General features: G+C 31.7%; 1 pseudogene; it reads left to right on the forward strand.

Moving 5' to 3' along the window:
* The first annotated feature begins 13,888 nt into the window (after positions 1 to 13,888).
* On the forward strand, positions 13,889 to 15,557 carry LOC139112074 (uncharacterized; annotated as a pseudogene).
* The last annotated feature ends 257 nt before the right edge of the window (positions 15,558 to 15,814 follow it).

Consider the following 15,814-nt stretch of genomic DNA (forward strand, 5'->3'; position numbering starts at 1 on the left):
GGGAAGAGATTGAAATGATTTATGAGAGGTATTTGAGATGAATTATGGAAGTAAGTAGAAGTGTGCCGTCGTATATAATAAGAGAGGAATTCCAGAGAGAAAAGATGTCTGGAAAAGCGAGAATGAAGGCTTGGAAGTAGGAGAAAAGATTGGAAGAAGGAAGAGGGGGGGTTTTTGCAAGAGGATGTTGGGAAGAAATGAAGGAGAGAGCGAGGGAAGGAAAAACGAGTGGGAAATGGGAAAAAGAAAGGGAGGATTTTTTTGAAAGATTAGGGTGGACGCTGAAGAGGATAGAAGAAAGAAGAGAAGAAGAGGGACTGAGAGGTAAGGAGATAGTGGTGAAAGATAAAGAATTGCAAAGAAAGGAGAGATGGGAAAAAATAAGAATGGGGAAATTTAATAAGTATTATGGAAAAATAAAAGAGGAAGGAGTACCAGAATATTTAAAGAAGGGATGGAAGGAGGAGAAATGGCAAAGGGTGGCGAGGTTTAGAGTGGGGGATGATATGAGGGGAAATAGATACTGGGAGGGAATAGATAAATAAAGTGTAGGATGTGTTTGGATAAGGAGGAAACGTGGAAACATGTTTGGGAGGAGTGTGTAAACTGGGGGGACAGGAGAAGTTGGGAGGAGGCAGTTGGAGATGTATTGGGTGGGGAGGGAAATGGGGAGGAGTGGTTGAGAATACTGGAAAGGGTAAGGGAAAGAATAGGAGAGAATGGAAGAATGAATGAGGTAGATTATGAAGATTTAAAAGCGTCGGAAGCGGGAGTCCACGAGAATGAATGAGAAGTAAAGTAAGAGAATGATTTTTGGCGGTGTGAGTGTAAAAACGTATGGGTATCTCTCTCTCTCTCTCTCTCTCTCTCGTATGCTGAGCGGTGTTTAGAGAAAGTAAAAAAAGCGAAAAGTAGGAAGTAAGTTATTGCAGGGAAGGACAAGAAAGAAGAGGAATTAATAGAAGATGGAAGATTCATAAGAAAGAATAAGGTAGAAATAAGAAAGCGTTTAGGAGATAAGCCGTGGTTTTTGTTGTTTTTTTTATTGTATTTGCAGGGTAAAAGAAGTAAGAGAAGATTGTAAAAGAAGACAGAAGAGTGTAAAGTTGGTAGAAGAAAAAGACGAGAAGAAGAAAAAAAATAGAAATAAGAAAATGGTATAAGGCGAAGATGTAATAGATGGAATGGATAAGAAGCGTAAATCAATAGAAGGAAATAGTGGTGATAAAGGTAGTCAGTAGTGAGGGGAAGGTAGAGAAGGAAGGAAGAGAAAAAGGATATGTAAAGTAAAAAGAGTTGGTGGTAGTTAAAATGTAAGGAAGAGATGTTATATGTAAAAAAGATGTTTATAGAGAAATGTTATTAGTATGATTAAGTTAGTAGAGATTTAAAGATTGTAAGGAGACGAAAGTCCGAATGTACCTCGAAAAGAGAATAAAACATTATTCTATCTATAAAATATATTCTACAATACTATTAAAAACATTAGGTAATTCCAAAAACTTGTTTAGAACAATTTTTATAGGATTTAGAGCAATTTTATTATAATGTAAAACCAACTGTTTTTTTAATTTTTTCTTTTTTGGAGCTAAAAAAGTATGAATTGTTATTATTGACGGTTTTATTAAACATTGAATATTAGTTAAATATTTTAAAGTATTATGCTCAGTTTTATTTAAATTTAATGTTATTATTTTTAAATAATTACTTATATCATGCGCTTTACCATATTTTTTTTCTAGAATGTTAAAACATTTAGACAAAACATTAAAAAAAATTTATTAATTATTTTATGAACGTTTTTCTCATTCAAATTTTCAAAAGAATATAATTTGGTAATTAAAGATAACGTAACATTACGTACTTTAGAATTAAATTTTTCAAACAAAATGTTGAATCAAACAAACAGTTGAATATCTAAAAGGAAAAATAGCCATGATTGATATAAAAGGAAAAGAAGAAAATCGAGGAAAAATAAAATCAAGTGCCTTCACTACAAATACGGACAGAGGAAGACAATGTTTCCGCTGTGGCAAAGTGGGACATTTTATTAAAAATTGTAATTTCAACAAGGAAGGGATTCAAGGAGAAAATGCTGAATGGATCGGAAACAGAGGCTTTGGACAACAACATCGAGGTGCTTTCCGAAGAGGACGAGGAAGATATTGGCGCGGACAGGGAAGAAACTATCGAGGAGGAAGAACATCTAACTACACCGCCCATGACAATGGTAATGGAGGAAACCATCGAGAAATTCAAGAACGTCCGTCTACATCAAGAAAAACTATAGAAGCTCTTCAAAGCGGAGGCTATGCCAGCTTCATGATGAGTATTAACGACAACATACCCGAGGTTAGGGACAATACTGAGATAGTTTGGATAATAGACTCAGGATGCACCGGGCATATTATTAACGATGAAAATTATTTTAGTGAAAGCCAGGAAATCAGCAATCCCGTGGATGTCATGCTAGGCGACGGTAGATCATTAAATGCTTCAAAGATAGGACTGGTAGACATAAACGTAAAAGTATATGACAGAATAGTACATATTAGATTAACGGATGTTCTCTTTGTTAAAGACTTAAATGTAAATCTGATAAGTTTTGCCCGTATAACAGAAAAAAATACAATTATAGCTCAACAGGATACATTGAAAATTTACAAATACACTAATGAATTAATTGCAGTGGCCTATAAACAAGAAAATCTTTATTATTTACCCAGTACTTTAGCAAACACTACTTCACAAATAAATTTAACCCCAAGTTCAAGTAAAATGACAGTAAAAGAAAAATGGCATAAAATTCTTGGCCACATAAATTTCAAATATTTGAATATTTTAAGTAAAAATAAATTACTAAATGATTTCCCTGAAAATCTAGAAACAGAATATATGAAATGTAGAATTTGTATAGAAAATAAAATGCACAATCTTCCGTTTGATAATAATCGCACTAGAGCCACAGAAATTTTAGAAATAATACATTCAGATGTAAATGGGCCCCATCGGATTCAAGGATATAATGGAGAAAAATATTTTGTAAGCTTCATTGATGACTATAGTAAACTAGCGAAAACATATATTGTAAAATCAAAATCTGAAGTTAATCATTGTTTTGAAGAATATATTAATATGGTAGAAAATAAAACCGGAAAAAGGATTAAAACACTTAGATGCGATAATGGAAAAGAATACCTAAATCAAGAAATTTATAAATTATGCAGATCAAAAGGGATTATGATGAATCTTTGTCCGTCTTATACACACGAGTTAAATGGAACAGCTGAAAGATTTAATAGAACCATTATGGATATGAGTCGTTGTTTATTAGCTGAAGCAGAATTAAATACGAAATATTGGCCGGAAGCATTGTGCACAGCAACATATTTGAAGAATAGAACATTAGCTAATACAATAGAATGTAAAACACCCTATGAGATATTTTTTGGAAAAAGACCTAGCGCAAAATACTTAAGACCATTCGGAAGTAAAGTATTTGTTAGAATTCCAGAACAGAAACGTACTTCTAAATGGGATAAAAAAGCAGATCCGGGAATTTTAGTAGGATACTCAGATGTAGGATATCGAGTATTAATAAATAATAAAGTAATTGTTACACGACATATAGATATCATAGATGAGGGCGTAAAATGTATTGATTTAAAAGGACAAGTAAATGATACAGAAAATAATAAAGCTGAAGATAACTCGGAAAATTTAATAGATCTTAGCGAATCTATAGAGGATATAGAGTTAGAAAGTCCAAATAAAAGTGATAAAAGTCTAGACGAATCATTTAAAAGTATTGATAGTTCGTGTGATTTATCTCCTTTAATAAGACGATCAAATAGAACTAAGAAACAACCCGAGAGATACGGAGTAAGTGAAACATATAATAATTTAGTATATATTAATTTTATAAATGCGAACAGTCCGACAAATTATTCAGAGGCGATAAATGATAAGGACAGCAGCAAATGAAAAAAAGCAATGGAGCATGAATTAGAATGTTTAAATAAAAACGAAACCTGGAAGTTGACTGAGAGACCAAAACAACAAAAGGTTTTAGATGTAAAATGGATATATACACGAAAAGAAAATAATAAATTTAAAGCACGATTAGTAGTTCGGGGATTTCAACAAAGGGAGGTACTTGAAGATATTTATTCACCTGTAGCTAAAACACAGACGTTAAAAATGTTACTTTCCATCTGCTGCCAAAAACAATTATATATAGAACAAATGGATGTTGAAACAGCTTTTCTAAATGGTAAGATAATTTCAGAAGTTTATGTAAACCAACCTGAAGGATATACGGATAATACGAATAGAGTATATAAATTGTATAAATCTTTATATGGTTTGAGAGAAAGCCCCCGAGCTTGGTATGAGTGTTTTAACGATTTTTTATTGACTTTGAATTTCAAAAGAAGCAACTACGATTATTGTATGTATTATTATAATGAAGGAAAAGATCAAATTTATATTTTAATATTTGTTGATGATCTATTAATTTGTGGCAAAAATAAAATGCTAATAGATCAAATTAAAAGAAATCTAGCTAATAGATTCAGAATGAAAGACATGGGTAAAATAGAAAATTATCTGGGTATAAATATAGTGTTTGATAAGAAGAAACAACTCATGACATTATCACAAACAAAATATATAGAATCACTGGCTGAAAAATATAATCTACAGAATGCAAAACTTTATGATACCCCCATGGAAACAAATCTAAATTTGGAACCTTCAACTCAAATTCAAAGTGAAATAAAATATCGAAATATAATAGGAGAACTTCTGTATATAAGTATAGGCACGCGGCCTGATATCGCATACAGTGTAAACTACCTTAGCAGATTCCAGAGTTGTTATAATGCCACACATTTTAAGTATGCGTTAAGAATTTTAAAATATCTATATAAAACAAAAGATTTAAAATTAACATATAAAAAATCTAATAATAAAGTAATTTTAGATTGTATGGTGGACGCCGACTGGGCAGGAGATTCCACAGATAGAAAATCTACAACTGGTTATGTAATTCGCTTATTTAACAATGTAATATATTGGAAAGCAAGAAAACAAAAAACAGTAACCAAGTCATCAACTTTTGCAGAATATGTGGCTTTATCTGAGGTAGTAACCGAATTATTATTTTTAAAGAATATGTTGAATGAAACTTTAAATGTCCAAATAAATAAGCCTATTACAATTTATGAAGACAACATAAGTACGATAGCTATAGCAAAATATGGAAATATGACTAAAAACTCCAAACATATAGAAGTTCAATATCATTATGTTCACGAAAATATCGAAAAGGAAATTATTGAAATTGTAAAAATAAATTCAGAAAACAATATTGCGGATCTACTAACGAAAAGTGTTAGTAAAAATACTTTTATAAAACATAGAAATTCATTAAGGCTTTGTATGTAACATTTTAGTATAAAGTTAAGAAGGGGTGTTGAGAAATAACTTTATATTAAAATATGAGACTAAATGAGTGTGCTAAATAGAAATATGATATTAAATAAATAGAACGTGCTCCGGAGTCAATAAGAGTATAATGAACTGTGAGGATAAAAGATATACGTACAAATGATTCATTAGTACGTGCTTGATAGGAATAGTATGCATAGATTGTAAGACAAAGGAATGAGAGGGCCAACGGGCCACGAAATAAACCGGAGCGCTTTAGATGCATTCGAGCAGCCAAACAGTAAAGACCAAATGTATCTTTTATATTAATTATATACTTTTACTAACAGTTAAATCTTCCATATTCTTTATTTTATTCATCCAACTCTACAGTACTCTTCTGTTTTATTTAATATATTAGGTTCTAAACTTAAAGAACTAAAGATTATTAAGTTTTTCTTGTGAATTAACTTCACATTTGTAGAATTTGTAGTAATTATCGATTTATTTAACGATTCGGATTTTATATATGTTTGGCATCCATTATCTAACTTATTGTTAATATCATGGGCTGTACATATATGTCTAAATAATGAATATACATTGCTATATGATTTTGTGCACCTGAAAAAGTTACATTTAGTTTCTTTATACAGGGTGTTTGAAATAAGGTTTCCTTCCCGGTAACTGTAGATAGATATCGGGAATACAAATCGAAAAATCAGATATCATTTAGTAAAATTCGTAACCGTTACCGAGTAAGAAATTACTGAATTTTGACGAATTAGCGCGGAGCACATAATAAGTCGGGCGCGGCAGGTGAGCGGGTGGGCCTTAGGAGAGAACGGGGTGAAACGCCGCGCGACAATTGTCTATCACACCACGCGTTGACTCCTCCCACCTCCACCCCACAATTGACGCGCGGCGTTTCACCCCCGTTCTCTCCCTAAGGCCCACCCGCTCTCACCTGCCGCGCCCGACTTATTATGTGCTCCGCGCTAATTCGTTAAAATTCAGTAATTTCTTACTCGGTAACGGTTACGAATTTTACTAAATGATATCTGACTTTTCGATTTGTATTCCCGATATCTATCTACAGTTATCGGGAAGGAAACCTTATTTCAAACACCCTGTATAAGTTATCGAAATGTTTAAGTTTAACATGAGATTTCAGATATTTTAACTCAGAAAAAAACATTATTACAGAACATACAATTAAACATTTTAAATAAAAAATATAATCTACTTAAAAATAAAAATAAAATATAATTAAAAAACGGTAACTCAAGTGTTAATTAACTGTCCAATTAATTTGAGTTTTTATGGGTTAGTTGTAAGCTGTTTCAGCACATGTGTCGTATTAGAAAACGATGTGTCCCACTGTATACAAAATTTGTATAATCTTTTTTGTATAAAAGTCCACAAGTGATTACTAGCGTCTGGATAGCTTATTTTTAATACGTGAAACGCTTTGAAGCAAACATCTAAGGCTTTTAACACAGATTCTGTCGAGTATAAGACGTCATCAATTGTGACACATGAATTGGACACATTTCTGATTGTTCCCACAATTATTATATAAAATTGTACAGATATTTGCATTTCTCTTGCTTTATCGCTGGCTTCTTGTCGAATCTTTGTAATATCACCAGAAGTCTGTAATAAATATACATTAAATGTAATAAGCAATATGTCGGATATTCTGCTGTTGCGTGTGGCATCGCGTACAGAGAGTTTGACGGGCCGGCTCTCGATCGTTATTTTTAGCGCCGAGCAGCTGATCGCGACCCGCTGTCAGGCCCCGGGCGCGTGCCACGGTGTATCGAGCGGTGCGCCGTGTTATGATCCAGCGGTGTATTGTGCTGGATCACGATCGCGCGATCGTTCAGCCAATGCCAAGGCCGAGCGATCGCTATTGCCTTTTTTGGGCATTACCGCGAATTCGCGAGCGGTTTCGAAGAAGGCATGCCCGGGAACGGTAGCTAACGAAAAGACGTCGAAGCGAGCGTATCGGTTTTTGCGGGAGCTCCGAATTCGGGAAAGGAAAAACGCGAGAATTACCGGTGTCGTGCGAGCGTATCGTGAGACCGTGAAGTTGCGAGCGAAGGTTTTGCCGCGCTGGCGAAACTGCGTGATTTGACTGTAAATAGTGTACATAAACTGTGATTAAAGTGTCCGTTCAACTTTACGTTTTTTTGTTCTTTCATTTTTAAACGCGCGCGAAGTATCCTTAAAAAACACAATATAATAACATTTTAATTTTATTAAAACATTTATAAGTAATTAAATAAAAAGAATTTTTTATATTAATATATGTATACTTACAGGCACACACTTTATCATGCAATTTTTTGATAAAGCAATGGATGCTTTATGACAATGATTTTTTGCCATAATACTTTTCTGTTTAATTTTTTGCTTTGAAGGTATTAAATAAGATAAAAGTTGAATTGTAATTACCAGTTTACAATCTATAAAAAAATTAATTAATTATATTAAAGCACATTTGTTGCAATTACATTTTATGAAATAATATTATAATTGAATATTATAATATTATAATATAATAAATTACCATTAGAGATACACTCATTTAATGTTTCCAATAATTCTGATGTCATCATTTTTACTCGTAATTTGTGTATTTTGTTGAATTGTAAAAAAAAATGCATTCCATTTTTCTTGCGTCAAACAAAAATTTGTTAATTTTATTTGGTCGAAATTATATTTTATAAGTTTGTAGCCGTATGGATGTTTTAATAGAGGCCATTCTTCAAATATGTTATTTAATTTTTTGTCCAATAAATTCATTAAAATTTTTAATCGATATTCAGAAGTTAAATTCCATTTTTCTAATATTATTTCCCAAGGTGCTTGGTTAACTTTCAACCAGTTCACAGCTTTTTGGATTTCTTCAGTGTTCACTAAAAACACAATAATAATTGAAAAATATAAAAATATTCATTTATATCTATTTCTTTATTTAATGACTTACAATCATTGTTTAAAAATTCAGATGAGTCCTTTTCAATTTCGGGTATTAATTTGTCTTTTAATTTTGATAAAGCGTATTTTCTGTTGCGCCAACAAGACAATAGTTTACTTTTTGCAGGTATTGATTTTTTATTTAAAGTATCAATTTTTCTTTTTGCGTCTATAAAATAAGTGCCTTCAGCTTCAGAAGAAAAAAAGTTTACAATTCGTTCTGCCAAAGTTCTAGCTATCTCATTTGTCATACTGTAAAAATTGGTAACTTCTTATATACATGTAATTATTAAAATAAGTTATTAAAAAATATATTTATAGTTGTTATTATTATTAAAACATACACAATATTATGGTCTTCCATATATGTAATAATTATAGTGCATAATTTATTTCTCATTGAATTAGTTAATTGTTTTGTCTTAGAACTGCATAAAATTATCCTGCCAGTTTTTGACTGCTGTAATAAAGTATCAATGGTGAGAATTGTTTCCAATTGAAACGTATGACAAGTAGAAGAAGTAGAAGAAGTTATAGAAGAAGTAACTGCACTTCGATCACTTATTTTATGATTATTATTATATTCTAGTGTGCTCTGAAAAATATATAGAATTAGTATTAAAATGATTATTTGCAAGTCGTATTTTAATTTTATAATAAAAGTATAAAAAATAACTATAAATTAAAATGTTACATTGCTTCCTGCATCTGAGCTTATACTTATTTTTTTTTTTCTAAAATAATTTTTCTCCAATATGAAAAAAATATTACACGTAGACCCACTTCGGGAATCAGTTCGGCTATTAATTTTTTATCTAACTCTTTTAATATCTCCAATGTTATTCTTTTTTCTTAAATTTAAATGTATACATAAAAAAATATTTATATCAATTTTGTAATTAAACTTTAGAATTAAGAAACTGTATTTGCTTAAAAACAAAATAATAATATGTATTAAAATATTAATTTTGTACTCACTTTCGAAAACAGCGGCATAAGTATTTATACTCAATTCGTTTAAGACACTTGTAATATCCATAGCTCTTGCAATTTAACTTTTATAATTGAGTCGTAACAATTAACGGTGCAATAGAAACTCTTGCAACGTGACAAACGTGTCCCGCAGCGGAATGATACCGAGTTGCCGGAAACCCAGCTTCTCAAACGTCCCAAAACAAAAGTCTCTCACTTTTGTTTAAAAAGTAGTATATGAATTCTTTTTTGCAAGAAGCCATCCAGTGAACACGCGCTAGGCCAGCCGCACATCAGCGCGTTCGACAAATATGCAATGTCAAATAAAACTTCTACTCTCTGTTGTTCATAACACAACAGGGCAACATTACACTAACATATCTTTAAAAATGTGTGGAATCAGAGTTTCGCGGGTTAGGAAAAACTCGTGATTAACGGGTAATAATAATAATGTCTCTCTTTATTGGCACCTTTTGACTCACAAATACTTTTCGCGCTATACTGCTCGCTACGATCTCCGTACCGGGACTGAACCTGTTCGCGCCCGTTTCGCAACGTTGCTTCTCTGAAAACAAAAACTAATCGGAAACTAAATTTTCTGCCACGAGTGGCTGTCTTACGTATTATCAAGAACGCTGTCGATAACGCTGTCAATAATGCTGTTATCGGTAACCCGTATGCGATCGGTGCCGCGGTTATTACAAAAATTAAATACAAGAACTTATGCAAAATCTTATATACTACAAATGTACTAAATACAATTTTTTGAATAGAAAGATCAAACGTTTTTATTTTAAAAGAATGTCTTTGTTAAATACAATTATATTATTTTCTAAAAATAATATGTAATTAAATTTTGAATTTAAAAACAAATAGTTTGAAAATAACAAATATTCTTTTAAAATTTTATAAATGTGTTTATTAAGAATAAACCTTTTTTTCTTTTGTTTAAGTAAACGTTTTTTCAAATGTAGTATTTAATTTTACAAAACCTATTTATTTATTATAAGTAATCTATTTATTATCTTTATAGCTTTGGCATTGTGAATTTAAACAAATATTTACTAATATGCTAGTTTTAAAATTAAAAAACTTAAATTTAGTATTAAAAAATTTTCTTTACTAAATTTTAACAATCATTAAATTGAAACGTACGAAAATTAAATTAAAAATAAATAAATCTTTTAATAAGAAATAATTTTCTAATTTTAATGTTTTAATTTAGTATTTAAAGAAAAAAAATTTTATTCTTTAAACATTATTTATTTGAATTGAATAAATTCATTTATTGTACGTACATTTACTAAAATTCAAAAAATTTTTTTCTCAGTGTACCAAATTAAGAAATCAAAGTACACTGTTACTTTGCCCGATTTTCTCGCGAACGAGTCGTGGAAAAATTATCAACGACGGTACAAAGGCCCACATTCTGAGCTCACTTTTAGAGGCGCCTTTAGTTAAAAGCGCCTCTAAAAGTGGTTTTATAAAAGTGGTTGTATTCTGAGCTCACATTTAGAGGCACCTTTAAAAGTGACAGTCACTTTTAGCCTAAATGTGCGCTTTTATCTTGAAAAAGCTATTCTGAACCCACTTTTATAGCACATTTATAGACTTTCGCTAAAAGTGCCGCTAAATGTGGTCTGTAGCACATTTATCGGCACTTTTAGCGAAAATCCAATATGACGGCACCCATGCGATTTGATAGGTGGACCCATATCGCGACTTAACTAATTAATGGCAACGTTAATCAATTAAATTTGTTCAAAAAAACTATATACGCGAAGTTTTTAGGAGTAAACGAAACTCCATGTAGTAAAATTAATCGTATTGAAACAATTTAAAAAAATTTCAATTTTAAAAATGCGCGTATGTATAAAAGGTGCCTTCAACCTATGATGAGTGTCGTAAGATTAATTTCAATCATCTTAAGTTTGTTCTCAGTCGCTGCACTGCTGAATTGATGCACACTAGTGCAATAAGTTGGAGTAAATCAAATATAATTTGTTTTATTTTAACTTACTGCACCAGTTACAGCGTGTAGCGACTAAAAATAAATTTTTTAATTACTTTAAACATGTTAACCGTAGATATTATTCATAAAATTAATTATGCGATCAAAGTTCGGTAAGTAAATGTAGTTCGTGATCGTGATCCGCGAGATTTTCGGAATAAAATAAACTCGTTCGAAAGAGTGACGGCAAACGTGACTTATTTTTTTAAACTTAACATTAAAACTTTTTTTTATGCCACATAATATTATATGGCTAATATTCATAGTCCGTCCTTATTTTAAAGATTGTTTTAAGTACAGTTTTATTTGGTTTTAAACTAATTACAGAATCGTATCATCGTCTTAAAACATTATTTAAAATAATTTTGAAATAAAAAGTAACTAAGTATTAATCTATAATGAGATATTAATCCCAGTAAAATTTTAAGACGAGTATACGCATGGTTTCAAAGTTTTAAAGAAGGGAAAGTGATATGTTCTCATAATTCATCACTTTTCACATTTTTACAGAAATTAAAATCGACCCATCATTTAAAAAATAGAAAAAAACAAGAATTTTTGCTGTCACTCTTTATAATAAACGGAAAATTTAACAGAAATATTGGTTAATTAAAGAATATGTGCGTTTTTTGATCGCGTTAAAGAAAAAATAATTAACTGGTACACATAAATGTACCTCTATCTTAAAGGCGCCTCTAAATGTGTGCTTAGAATACGGGCGACTTTAGCAGCGCGCCTCTAAAGTTGGTCACACATTTAGAGGCGCCTTTATAAAAGCGCCTCTAAAAGTGAGCTCAGAATGTGGGCCATTGTCTTCTTCAAAATATTTGAATCGAACATACGAGTTTATCGATAGCCAACCACTCACCCTAGAGAAAGCTGCAACCAAAGTCGCTCGAACCCAGATAATTTCCGCCAGAGGGAGTAAGGTAAATTGTTACCTCTTAAAGATACTATAGAGAGGTCATTACACGTATGGCAAGGCAACTTGTAACCTCTTTCCAGAAAAAAACTCTTTGGCATCAAAGCAAGTCCCATGACACTATGCAAACTTAAATTGGCAATAGGCACAGCTTGTTAATTCTTTAAGCTCTTTTCGTTAGTTTAGCGAGCTCAAGGCTCGTAAACCCCTCTTTAATCGAATTGGCACGCAAAAATATGTATTTTGCAAAACGCAATTGGCACGCGGTTTAATAACTGCAATTGGCACGCGGTCACACTAGACAAAACTCTGTCCTGCAACTAGCTGCCGAATACAAAAAACGTCAACACACGTTGCCAAATGAGAGAATATCTCAATCGGCCAATCCCGAACTCCTCCAATAGATAGCCAATGCGGTTGCATTTCGGTGGTTACGTTTTAGAGCGTAAGTCAAAATTTTGTTACTGTCTCAACACAACATCACGTTGCGAATCACTCCTTTTTGTTACTCATCTTAATGACAGATCATTAATTACTCATCGTACAATATTGATTCACAATTATTTTCTTCCAATTTTCATCCTGTTTCAAAACCAGAAGCTTATCACTTTTTTCCGGAAATAGATTTTTCAACCTCGCTAATGCAACAACAATCTGCTATCCCACACCCAAAAGATATTTCTTCGGGTTTCCTTACCGATAACAATCAATCTACTTCTCGATTCTGTGAATTAGTTGCAAATTCCTTACACAACGAAAATTATTACCGTATTGCTGCAATTGCGAATCTCGGTTTTCTCGGTAATCATTTTTCGTGTGTAATTATCAGGGAGTAAGACCTACCGAAATTCGGCAACCGTTCTTACTTAACATGTTCATTTTCATACAAGAAGTCTGAAAGAAAGTATCTATAGACAGGCTCTCATCATTTTCAATGTAACAGCCGAACAGAGATAAACAATTGTCCTTGCGGGTCTAACCACTTTCCATCTTTCTTTTCTTGAACATCTTATTTTTCTCACGAAGCCCCGCCTTGTTGACACTCACACGCACACTACCACGCACACATGCATCAAAAGTATTATATGTTAAGTTACTCTTACCGAAAAATTGTAGTACCCACGAACATACACAAATATCATACCACATTTCCATAAACTGACAGTAATAAAATTAACATTTGTTTTGTAATTTTTATTTATTAAATAAATTTTTTTTATCGTCTAAATTACCGTAAAATTTGTAACTAATTTGAAAACCAATAAAACAGTTTTAATTCACTTAAACTTAGCTCTGGATGTTATTCGCTTGACGTTTGCGCGGCCCTATCCCAATAAATAAGATTCAATTCTTTTATTAAAAAAGGGCCATAGATCGCACAGAATTCAAAAGGGCATTACAGCGCCTATCTAATGCGCTGACCCAAACTCGAAACCTTGGCACGTGCGCTCTCACCGCAACAATACGGTTCCTTTTTTCTAATACCGGCAGCAAATTGTTATTTACTCTGCCTACCCGATATTCTTTCGGTTTTCCTGAATATTTCCTATTTCAGGTTTCGGACGTAAATTACACAAGTAGCTAACAAAATAAAAGACATCTGCGGCGTGTATTTAAAATCTCCTGTTATTATCAGGTAAAAAAAAAAAAATTCTAATTACATTTTCAACTCTGCATATACATAAATATTGTTTTTTTTTAAGAATAATAATTATTTACAATATTTACACATTTTTCTTTTTTATTTTAATAGATGTAACTCCACTTTTGACGCTTTAGTGCAACTACTTATAATTATAAAAAGTAATCCTGTATTATATCCCGAGCCCTTGGTAACAGAAGGCTCGAGAATAACGACGAAGTTTTACACGCGCGCGAAACAAAACAGCAAAATTGGCAGAATACGCGCCGATCAAGGTAACCTGGCGTTTCCGACCGGGACGCGACGGTTCTCGAACCATCGCGGTTGCCACTCGCAAATTGTTGAGTGCTATGATTTTGACATAGCAAAAGCCGGGTATATTAGCGGGCGACCACGGGCCGCCCGCGGGCATTCGCAAGTATAACATAATACGCACCAACGCCGTCTGTTATTTCTCTAATCGCATGGAAATCGCATAAGAAAGGACGCTGTAACAGGAAGAATAAAACAGTGCAATAATTAGAGTTCAACTACGCTTTTTTATTCTTCCACTCTTTTATTTATCCCGTACCTAAGTCCGGAGAACAGAGCCCACAGCACCCTCGTGGTGCAACAACTGAAATAATTAATCAATGCCTGGATTTTTGTAATTTACAAAAGTTAACAGAAATAGAAATTGAATTCATAGATGAATATTGTCAGGTACGCTTTTAAAAGTTTTAAGTTATAATATGTAATATCATATATGTATAAGTTGTAATATATAATATGTGTTTAATAATAAATATTACTTTATTATTTTGTCTGGTTTACGATATGAAACCTTGTCTGGTTTACGATAATGAAACCTTTAGCGCAAGCACAAGATATATTACATGGCCAGAATGGCATGTATGTGGGGTATTTATTACTTGTATTGGAAACTGTAGTAGATAAATTAAAAAAACTCAGTTTCAGTGAATTAAATTATTGTCAAGCATTAATTACAGCTATACAACAAGGTTTAAGTAAAAGGTATTATATAATATATAATTTGTTTTATTAATTTAATTACAATAATAAAATTAAATAAAAAGTTTAAATAAAATGCAATAAATTTTAATAACAAATATATTTATTAATTAATTCCAAATATTTAATTTAAGATTTTCAGCCATACTTGAAAAAGAGGAATTTATCATAGCCAGTTGCTTACATCCAAAGTTTAAATTAAATTTGGCAAGCGGAGAAAAGAAAAAAATTGCTAAAAGTTATTTAGAGGATTTATTAGAAATATTTGTTGAGAATTCTTCAAATAAAAAAAAAAAAAAAACAATGAAGATTTTTTTACTTTTAAATTAACTAAAGAAGTTGAATTTTCACAGGGAGAGTTATATCAATTTTTAAAGTCGAGTAACAGCAGCACAAATATGTTAAATAATTATAAAACAATTAAAAAATTCTTTATTAAACACAATATGACATTGCCGAGTAACGCTTCGGTAGAACAGATGTTTAGTATCGGTTGTTCGATAATAACACCCCAAAGGGGACGTCTGCAAGATAATGTAATTGAATATTAAATTCTTTTAAAAATTAATAAAAACTTTTATTAGTGATGCATTAATAAAAAAATTTGTTTTTCAAAATTATTAATTTTTATGAGATTATTATACATATCACTATTATTATTCACATTGTTTGCATGGTAATGTTGGGTTTTGAAATATTTTTAACACTTACTACGTTGTACAGAAATAAATAAAAAGATAAAGATTGTAGTATGTATGTAGTCTTTATTAATTCCCCATTGCCTTTTTCCTTCTCCTTCTCTCACTCACTCAACCGCCTCTCTCAACATCTCTTCTCCTAC

This window comes from Cardiocondyla obscurior, linkage group LG26, assembly GCF_019399895.1.
Source record: "Cardiocondyla obscurior isolate alpha-2009 linkage group LG26, Cobs3.1, whole genome shotgun sequence".
NCBI lineage: Eukaryota > Metazoa > Arthropoda > Insecta > Hymenoptera > Formicidae > Cardiocondyla > Cardiocondyla obscurior.